Genomic DNA, 10,898 nt, shown 5'->3' on the forward strand with positions numbered 1-10,898 from the left:
GTCCAGAGCATCGCCCGGGGACGCCGGGACAGGGGGCTATCGATGCCTATCTCACAGCCTTTGAGAAGGCCTGTGGTCTGAACCAGATTGACCCCTCAGACAGGCTCTGCTGTCTGACCCCCCTGCTGGGTCCCAAGGCCATAGAGGTTCAGCCAAAGGGATGGTATTGAGACGGGGGACTCTGACCTGGTCAAACCGGCTTTGCTGCTGGAGTTTGAGCTGAGCCCCGAGATGTACAGGAAACGATTCCGGGGTGTACGCAAGACCCTAGGGGTCACTTACAAGGAGGTCGCCCACCTGCTGGGGGAATATCTCCGCAAGTGGGGGAAGGGTGCGGGGGCCACGACCGCAGAGGGGTTAGGGGACCGGGAGCCCAGAGATTTGCGCAGGGTGGGGGCTCTGGCCGATGAGTTCATGGAAGCAGATCGGGGGCAGGAGGGAGACCCCCATCGGGGACTCAGAAGGGGAGTCACCCAGAGACCTCTCCAAGGCGGGACTCCCGGAAGCCCAAGTGAGGGGTGCCTGGGAATGCCGGGGCGGGCCGACCCCCCTCGTGGGACTTGAGGGGCCTGAAGTGTAATTACGGTGGCCAAAGGGACACGAGGTGGCACAAGGCCCGAAGAGGAAGGAAATGGCAGCCAAGCAGAACCCGCGGGGTGTCAACTGGGTGGAAGCCCACCGAGAGGGGGCACCGCCGGGCCCGGGGGCTGCAGTCGAGAGGGCTGTGCCAGGGGGAGGGGACCGCCAGGCCAGGCCCGCAGGGGAAGGTGGGTCCCCGGGTCCGGAGTGCCCGTACTCCGTCCTCTGGGTGAGCCTGGGACGGGCCCCGGAGGACGATCGCCACCTCATCCCCATGGAGGTGGGGGGAAGGAGCGTCCCGGGTTCTGGGACATGGGTGGGGAGGTGACGCTGGCACGGTCCGAGGCGGTGGGCCCAGACCAGCTAGTGCCCGATGCCCACATGACCCTGAGGGGAGCGTTCGGGGCCCCCGTCAAGGTGCTGGCAGCGAGGATACACCTGAAATGGGGGGGCTAAGGAGGGACCCAAAGAGGTCGGGGTGCACAATCACCTGCCTACCAAGGTGCTCGTGGCTAATGACTTGCAGCACTGGCTGGAGGGCACTCGGAGCGCCCTGGTCCTTACCCGGAGCCAGAGCAAGAGAGGGATGCAGGACATCCCGAAGGGGGGAACTGAAGCACCGAGGGCAGGGCTTGACTGGGCCGGGCCGGAGCCTCCGCCCCAAGGTGGGGCACTGAGGCACCGCCAGCCAGGGCTGTATCCTCAAACCCAGCCGCTGAATTCCAGACGGAGTTGCAGGAGGATCCCTCCTTGGAGAAGGTGAGGGCCCTGGCTGGCCACAGCGGTGCAGGATCCCAGCGGGAGGACTGCCGGGAGAGATTCCAGGGGGAGAAGGGATTCCTGTCCCGGGAATGGGCTGGTTCCAGGAAAAGTGAACCGTGGGAAGCCAGGAGGCAGTCCCCAGAGGTACCGCGGCAGACTGCTGTACGTGGCCCACGGTATCCCCCTTGCGGGGCATCAGGGCATCCGGTGCACCGGGAAGAACTTTGACCGGCCCGGGGTCTTTGACGCTGTCCAGCAGCCCGGCAGCTCCTGTGACTCCTGCCGGGGGGGGGAAGGCCGGGTAAGTGTCAAGCCCCACTGAGACCTTTGCCCACCATTGAGGAGCCCTTCCAGAAGGTGGCCGTGGACATAGTGGGGCCCCTCAGCAAGGCGACCCAGTCGGGGGCTGTGCATTGGGGGACGCTGGGGGGGGGCGGCTGTGCACTGGGGGGGATGCTGTGGGGGGCTGTGCATTGGGGGAAAGGGGGTTCAGCTTTAGGGTGGTCCCATTGGGCCGCACCGGGATGCAGGTTGTGAGCTGTTGTCTGAATAAAGCCCGTGGTGATGCACGGTCCGTGTCCTCGTCCGTGATGTGGGGGTTGGGGGGTGAACCCCGCCCCTGAGCCCCCATCCCGGCCCCACACTCTCTGTGTCTGGGGGGTGGGACAGGCCCCCCGGGAGGGGAACGGGGGCTGCCCCATCCCAGGGGGTGCAGGGTCCGGCCCCTCTCCCTGATGGGACGCTGCCCTGGAGGGAGGAGAGGGTGTCCCGTGTCCAGGGCTTTGACTGAGGCCTGGCTGGGCTCGGCCAGCCCTGCCCCCGGGAAGGGGCGACTATAATCCGAGGGGAGCGGAGCCCAGAGCCGGGAGGGGTGAACCACCCCCAGGCTGGGGTCCCCACCCCGACACAGAGCAGGCCTGGGGCAGGGAACCGCACCCCATGCCTGGCTGGGATAGTCCGACATGGGTGCCATGGGAAGGGGACACAGGTGTCCTGGGGGTACTTGGGTCCTGGCCCCACGAGGCCACCGGCTGCCCAGGATAAAAACAATCCAGGCAGACGGCACCGGCGTGCCTGGGGGGACGGGACGGGATGTCCCAGCCAATCAGGGGGCTGCTGGCCACGTTCGGGGCTTATCGGGACCCTGCCCCATGCATGCACCCCCGGAGATGTGTCTGCGCGGGGCCGTGCTGGCCCTGTGCTGCACGGCAGCTGGTGAGTACGGGGCCAGTCCCGCCGCAGGTCCCCCGGGGTCTCCCCGAGACTGGCCCCTCGCTGCCCTGGGGTGTCCCTGAGACCTCCCCGAGACAGGGCCCCTTGCTGCCCCGAGGTCCCCCTGAGAGTGGCCCCTCGCTGCCCCTGGGTCTCCCCGACACTGACCCCTCGCTGCCCTGGGGTTCCCCTGTGGCCTCCCCAATACTGGCCCATCGCTGCCCTGGGATTCCCCTGTGACCTCCCCGAGACAGGGCCCCTTGCTGTCCTGGATCTCCTCGAGACTGGCCTCCCACTGCCCCTGGGGTTCCCCTGTGACCTCCCCAAGACAGGGCCCCCCACTGCCCCTGGATCTCCCTGAGACTGGCCCCTCATTGCCCTGGGGGTTCCCGTGACCTCCCCGAGACAGGGCCCCCCACTGCCCTGGGATCTCCCTGAGGCTGGCCCCTTGCTACCCTGGGGGGTTCCCCCTGGATCTGCCCAAGACAGGCAGGAGGGCGAGGGGGGCGGGAGCCAGCTCAAGGGGGAGATGAAAGCTGCCCCTGCTTCCCCAAAGCGGAAGGACCAAGCAGTTCCCCTCATCACTCCAGGGCAGGGTGTGGGGACCCCAACAGAGCTGGGGGGCAGGGCCAGGTGGCTGGAGAACGGCCCTGCCTGGGGAGATTCAAGGCCCATCCAAAGCTGTGGGGGCAGTGGGAAGTGTCCTGCAGGGAGCAGGGGCAACTCCACCCCAGGAGGGGTCCCCCCGCCCCAGAGGATGCTGGGAGTCAAACGGGGTGCCCTCCCGCCCCAGAGGATGCTGGGAGTGAACGGGGCAGACACCACCCCAGAGGATGCTGGGAGTGAACGGGGCACCCTCCTGCCCCAGAGGATGCTGGGAGTGAATGGGGCACCCTCCTGCCTCAGAGGATGCTGGGAGTGAGCGGGGCACCCCCCGCCCCAGAGGATGCTGGGAATGAATGGACCACCCCTCCTGCCCCAGAGGATGCTGGGTGTGAAAGGGGCACCCCCCGCCCCAGAGGATCCTGGGAGTGAACGGGGCACCCCCGGCCCCAGAGGATCCTGGGAGTGAACAGGGCACCCCCGCCCCAGAGGATGCTGGGAGTGAACGGGGCACCCCCCTGCCCCAGAGGATGCTGGGAGTGAACGGGGCACCCCCCTGCCCCAGAAGATGTTGGTAGTAAATGGGGCCACCCCCTGCCCCAGAGGATGCTGGGAGTGAATGGGGCACCCCCACGCCCCAGAGGACGCTGGGAGTGAATGGGGCACCCCCGGCCTCAGAGGATGCTGGGAGTGAACGGGGCACCCCCCTGCCCCAGAGGATGCTGGGTGTGAACGGGGCGCCCCCCGCCCCAGAGGATGCTGGGTGTGAACGGGGCGCCCCCCGCCCCAGAGGATGCTGGGAATGAATGGGGCACCCTCCCGCCCCAGAGGATGCTGGGAGTGAACGGGGCACCCCCCGCCCCAGAGGATGCTGGGTGTGAACGGGGCGCCCCCCGCCCCAGAGGATGCTGGGAATGAATGGGGCACCCTCCCGCCCCAGAGGATGCTGGGAGTGAACGGGGCACCCCCCGCCCCAGAGGATGCTGGGTGTGAACGGGGCGCCCCCCGCCCCAGAGGATGCTGGGAATGAATGGGGCACCCTCCCGCCCCAGAGGATGCTGGGAGTGAACGGGGCACCCCCCGCCCCAGAGGATCCTGGGAGTGAACGGGGCACCTCCTGCCCCAGAGGATCCTGGGAGTGAACGGGGCACCCCCCGCCCCAGAGGATGCTGGGAGTGAAGGGGCACCCCCACCCCAGAGGATGCTGGGAATGAACGGGGCACCCCCCCGCCCCAGAGGATGCTGGGAGTGAACGGGGCACCCCCCGCCCCAGAGGATGCTGGGAATGAAGGGGGCACCCCCCCATCCCAGAGGATGCTGGGGGAGAACGGACCCCCGGCTGGTGGTGCGGCGGGCGGGCCCCCGGCAGACCAGCCCCGGCGGGGGGTGACCCTGCCCCTCTCCCAGCAGTGGCCTGGCTGCAGGTGTCCGTGGGCCCCTTGCCGGGGCGGGCGCTCCCCGGGCAGCGCGTGGTGCTGGAGGGCCTCTTCGGGGCCGGCGACCCGCCCCTGGACCCGGAGCAGCTGCAGGTGCCATGGGGGCATGTGACGAAGTGGGACTGTTCTTAATGTTTCCTCTGAATAGTGTGGGGGTGACTCAGTTCCCCTATGAAGTTCTTAAGTATCTAGGGGGTGGAGTAAGGGTGTATGATCATTGCAGAGACCTAGAGGGCAGGTGTGTGCAGGGGTCTGGACACAGAGAATGGCCGACACCCTGTTTCCTGGCCACTGATGGCCTGGGCAATTCCCCCCTGCAAGGTGAGAGCTAAAGGATTGGAGAACAAAGGAATCCGGTGACCTCCTGGCCCGGGAAAGGAACAAAGCCCAGAGGAGGAGGGGCTGGAGGGACTTTCAGTTTGGGGCTGGCTGGGGACATGGAGTGAAGGGCAGACGTGGTTGTCTGGCTCACTGCCCCCCAAAATGGACCCAGCTGAGGGGTCCTGTTCTCTGCACCTACAAGCTCTGTGTTAGACCATGTTCCTGTCGTCTAATAAACCTTCTGTTTCCCCGGCTGGCTGAGAGTCCCGTCTGACTGCGGAGTTGGGGGGCAGGACCCTCTGGCTTCTCCAGGAGCCCCGCATGAGCGGACTCGCTGTGGGAAGCGCACGGAGGGGCAGAGGAGGCTGAATGCTCCGCGGTCAGACCCAGGAAGGGGGAAGCCGGGTGAGCTGTGTGTCCTGCAAACAGGCTGCTCACAGGAAGGCGACTGCCCCAGAGTCCTGACTGGCTTCATGGGGAGCAGTTCCAGAGCATCGCCCGGGGACTCCGTGACAGGGCACGAGGGGCGCACGGTGCTGGAGCCTGGCCGAGGACGAGGGGAGGAGCGGGAACCCCTCGCTGGTGCTGCAGGGCGTCACCCCCAGCGACAGCCGGGCCTGGACCTGCTGCGTCCTCTGCCCGCCGACCAGGCCCAGGGCAGCCTCACCCTGCGCGTGGCAGGTGAGCCCGGGGCGGGGGGGAAACTGGGCACAGCGCCCCCTGCTGGGGGCACCGACCTGCCCGCATGGCCAGTGCTCCTGCCCCCACACAGCGCCCCCTGCTGGGGGGCACCGACCCGCACGGCCCGTTCTCCTGCCCCCACGGCGCCCCCTGCTGGGGGGCACTGACCCGCCCACACGGCCTGTTCTCCTGCCCCCACGGCGCCCCCTGCTGGGGGCACCGACCCGCCCGCACGGCCCGTTCTCCTGCCCCCACACAGCGCCCCCTGCTGGGGGGCACCGACCCGCCCGCATGGCCCGTTCTCCTGCCCCCACACAACGCCCCCTGCTGGGGGGCACCGACCCGCCCGCACGGCCCGTTCTCCTTTCCCCACGGCGCCCCCTGCTGGGAGCACCGACCCCCCCACGCGGCCCGTTCTCCTGCCCCCACACAGCGCTCCCTGCTGGGGGGCACCGACCCGCCCACACGGCCCGTTCTCCTGCCCCCACACAGCGCCCCCTGCTGGGGGCACCGACCCGCCCACGCGGCCCGTTCTCCTGCCCCCACAGAGCGCCCCCTGCTGGGTGGCACCGACCCGCCCGCACGGCCGGCACTCCGGCCCCCCCCATGTGCCCGCTGCTGGGGGGCACCGACCCGCCCGCACGACCCGTTCTCCTGCCCCCATGGCGCCCCCTGCTGGGGGCACCGACCCGCCCGCACGACCCGTTCTCCTGCCCCCACATTGCGCCCCCTGCTGGGGGGGCACCGACCTGCCCGAACGGCCCATTCTCCTGCCCCCACAGCTCCCCCTGCTGGGGGGCACTGACCTGCCCGCGCGGCCCGTTCTCCTGCCCCCACAGCGCCCCCTGCTGGGGAGGTCCCACCTGCCCCACTACTCATAATGTCCGCACCCGCCTTGCCAGCGCCCCTGCCCGTGGCTGAGGCCATGGCTGGAGTGGGGCAGGCTGCCGTGGGGCCGGGACCTCACAGCGACCCTGACGCGGTGCCGTGCTGTTGTTGCAGACCCGTCGGCGCCCCCCGACGCCTGCCCCCTAGGCGGGGGCGCCCCACGGCTGCGGCAGCTGGAGGAGGCGATCGGGGGCTGCGTCCGCTCGGCCAGCGAGCTGCAGGGGCACCTGGCCCAGCTGGCTGCGAGGTGAAGAGGTGTCTGGGCAGCCCGGAGGCCGAGGAGCGCCCGCCCCGGGCAGAGGCTGCGAGCGCCAACCGGACGGCGCAGGCATGAGCCCGGGGGTCGGGGGCCGGTCGTCCGCCCAGCGCCTGCTGGGCTTGCAGCGTCCCCGGGCACAGCTCCCGCGGCCACGGGGCTGGGATCCCCGGGGACGGACGGGGACACCCACCTCCTGGCAACGGCTTCGTGTCTGCAGGGCGTGACCGCCACTCCGGGGGGCCGGGATCCCGCACGCACAGGGGGACACAGGCCCCGTCTGCCCTGTGGGGCTCTGCGGTGACTTGAGCCGCTGGGGACGCCGGGGGCCGGATGTCAGAGGGGGAGGCCGGCTGGGTACAGGGACTGACGGCTGGGCGCCCATGGGGGGGTCTGTGTCCCTGCCCTGCTGGCTGAGCCGCTGGGAGACCCCGGGTAGCGAGCTGGGCGGGGACAGCGGGGTGGGGGCGTCCATGGGGGCTGTTGTTCGGCGTGTCGGGAGGGGGCTGTGCGCTGTGTGATCCCTGCCCAGTGCGGTGCCAGCTGCAGCGCACGGATAAGGAATAAAACGCTCGTCACGCACCCTGTGCCCTGCTGCCGGCCGCGTGTCCTTATCCCCGGTGGCTCCGGACCCTGGGGGGTGCAGGGACTGGGTCCAAGTCTTCTCCCCACAGCCACTTTGCGCTGGGGCTTCACCCCCCCACGTCCCCCGACTCCCCACTGGGCCCTGTTCCGGGGTGGCCCCCTGCCAGGGTGGGCAGGTTTCGGGCTGCGCTGAAGCCCGCGCCGGGTCTGCCTGCCCCAGAACCCCCCGGTGGCACCGGGCCCCTCCACCTGCTAGGGAAGGAGGTGCCGGGCCGCGGTGCCGTGGTGAGCAGAGGCGAGGACGCCCCGTGCAGGCCGGAGCACGGCCGAGTAGTTGCCCACTATGATGGGCCGTAGCTAGGGTGACCCAAAGGGAAAACGGGGCACCGCGTGGGGCTAGCCGGAGCCATCTCCCCTCCCCCCACGCAGGGCTGGCATCGCCGCTCGCCCCCCCCGTGTTCCTCCGTACCCCACTTTTTTGACAAAACTGGGCATTTGTCCCAACTGAGCAAGTCGGCCAGAGCAAACGGGACAACTGCCTCCTTCTGCCAAAAGTCAGGACAACGGAGACAAGGCTTACGAAAGGGACTGTCCTGGCCAAACCGGGACGTACCGTCGCCCTGTAGCCAACACATACCTCGGCGGTGCCCAGGCAGCCAGCATGTGCTTAGCCTGGCAGCGCAAGAGGGAGGAAATGCTGCACACCCCACGGAGACGGGGGTGTCTCTGGTTACCCACATGTCCCCTTGACTGTGGGGGTCCCGGGCCAGGCTGGCTGCACCAGGCCTCAGGGGACACCCTGTCTGCTCCCCAGGGACTGGGGAGGGAGCTCCCCGAATGCACCTCTACCTCTCCACCAAACCCAGGGGCTGCACCCCCCGCCTTTGCACCCTGCCCCAGGCAGTGGCGTCTGCAGGAGCCCTCAGAGAGCGACGGCCCCCTGTGCCCACTGTGGGGGGAGCTGCTGCCCCTTACCTGGCTGGGAGGGGGCTTGACAGACAGGGGGCGTGGACAGAACAGGTCAGGGAGAACGTGGGAGTCTCCGTGGGGTCACCCTGTGACGGGTTCCGTCACAGAGCCCCCCTTGGGACTGTCACCTGACATGCCGAAATGACCTCTGAGCCCGTTTTCCCTGCCAGCTTGGGACTCCAGAACCCTGCCTTGTTGAGCCAGACATGCCAGTCTGCTGCAAACACAGATCCAGGGTCTGAACCGTGCCCCCAAAGCTGCAGACTTCACGGAAAACCACTCAGCAGGTCACCTGTCTCCAGCACCCAGACACCCAGCTCCCAATAGGACCCAAACCCCAAATCAATCCGTTTTACTCTGTATAAAGCTTATACAGGGTAAACTCAGAAATTGTCCGCCCTCTATATCACTGATAGAGAGAGATGCAGAGCTGTTTGCTCCCCCAGGTATTAAAAAATTATAACAAGTAGGATTGAAGTGGTTTCAAGTAATAACAGCCAGAACAAAGTAAGTCACAAAGCAAAATAAACAAAACACTCAAGTCTAAGCCTAATACATTAAGAAACTGATTACAGATAAATCTCACCCTCAGAGATGTTCCAATAAGCTTCTTTCATAGACTAGACTCCTTCCTTGTCTGAGCCCAATCCTTTCCCCGGTACAGTCTTTGTTAGATCCAGCAGCCATCTCAGGTGTTAACGAGGGGTTTTCTCATGACTGGCAGCCCCCTTTGTCCTGTGTCACGGACTCATTTTTGGCCCCGTACGGTCCGTGAGGGGAACCCCCTACAGTGTGACAGCCCTTCTTGGGGGTCCACTCTTTCTCAGGGGATAAGCCCCTCCACCTCCTGGAACCGCACCTCTCGGAGCCTTCAGCACGCCTGTCTCTCGCGAATCCCCCTTCGTTTTACCGCTCCCCAGTCATTTAATGCAGGATGCTCTGTCCACGGGGTGCAGTACATCCCACCGCTGGCACCAGTTGTCACGGAGTCCCCGGGCGATGCTCTGGAACTGCTCCCTACGAAGCCAGTCAGGACTCTGGGGGAGCCTCCTCTCTCTGAGCAGACTGTCACCAGGGCAAGAAGCTTCCACAGCTTCGACCTTCCTGGGTCTGACCTCGGAGCCTTCAGCATCCTCTGCCCCTCCGTGCGCTTCCCACAGCGAGTCCGCCCAGGCGGGCTCCTGGGGAAGCCAGGGGGTCCTGCACCCCCCAACTCTGCAGTCAGACGTGACTCTCAGCCACCGGTAAAACAGAAGGTTTATTAGACGACAGGAACACAGCATAGGGCAGAGAACAGAAAGTTACAGCAGGGTCCATCTTGGTCAGCCCAGAGCCCCCTGACCCCTCCTTTGTCCCAGTTCAGGAGAGTCTCCATCTTCCAGCAGCCCACAATTAACTACCCCCCCCATGCCCGCCCCTCCTCAGTCCTTTGTTCTCCAGCTCGTCAAACCTGGCTGGCTTCCTGCACTGAGCTGGGCCATCCGTGGTCATTAGTTGCTAGGTACCAAATGTCCAGGTAAATGGTGTGGTCATTGTCTTCTCAGACTCTCCATGGACATGGGGGCCCAGGCCCCAGCCAGCTGGCATCAATCACATCTTTACCGCTGGATCTCTGCAGAGAGTAAATAACCTTTTCCCACGGTGATGAGTTTTCCCCAGGGGAGCGACCTGGAACTGGGGTACCACAGAGCCCCCTGACCACCAGCCTGGGCTCCCTCTCACACTGTGCTGCTGTGACGAGCTGCAAAGCCCCCCAGCCGCACTTTCACCAGCATTCACACAGGTCGGGACACACCCAGCTGCAGCCACACGCAGCCTCCCAGCCTAGGACCCCAGAGCAGGACCAACCTGCCCTGGTCAAATCTGGCCAGTACATGGGTTTAACACCCAGTCCGCCTCACCCTCAATGGGACGAGAACCATTCACACTTGCGGTAACCAAGCTGAGATTTTCCCCAGACACCTTAGTCAAACGCACACTGGCGTGGCTTAAAACATAAAATAAGTGTATTAACTACAAAAGGATAGATTTGAAGTGATTATAAGTGGTAGCAAACAGCTCAAAGCAGATTATCTAGCAAATAAATAAAACTGCAAACTGAGCTGAACACACTAGAGGGGTAGGATATAAATTAGTAAATTCTCACCCTGAGTGATAAACAGGCTGGCAGATTCTTAAGGCACAAGCTACCTTTGCTTTGCAGCTTGGGTTTCCCAGGTTTTCATACACAGACTAGAAATCCCTTTAGCCTGGGACCATCAATTCCCCCCATTCAATCCTTGCCCCTCAGGGGTTTCCAGGTGTGGTGTTGTAGAGAGAGGGAGGGTGACCCATGATGTCATTTCCCCCTTTTCTATCTTCTCCCCACTTGCTGGAAAGCTCTTTTGCTGTGACCTGGGTCAGACAGTTCCCATTGCGTAGTGCTGTCTCGGAGAGGTGTCTGTTGTACACAGCTCCTGGGGTAAGTGACGGGATCCCCGGGGTGCAGCCCAGGACTGTGGGACCGCTGTGCCCCCGAACTCTCTCCAGCCTGGGCTGTCTCTCACAATGCCCTGCTAGTGACCATCAGCAAACCCCGCCAGGCGCTGTGATCACTCAGCACAAAC

The sequence above is a fragment of the Chelonia mydas genome, chromosome 6 (genome assembly GCF_015237465.2).
Source record: "Chelonia mydas isolate rCheMyd1 chromosome 6, rCheMyd1.pri.v2, whole genome shotgun sequence".
NCBI lineage: Eukaryota > Metazoa > Chordata > Testudines > Cheloniidae > Chelonia > Chelonia mydas.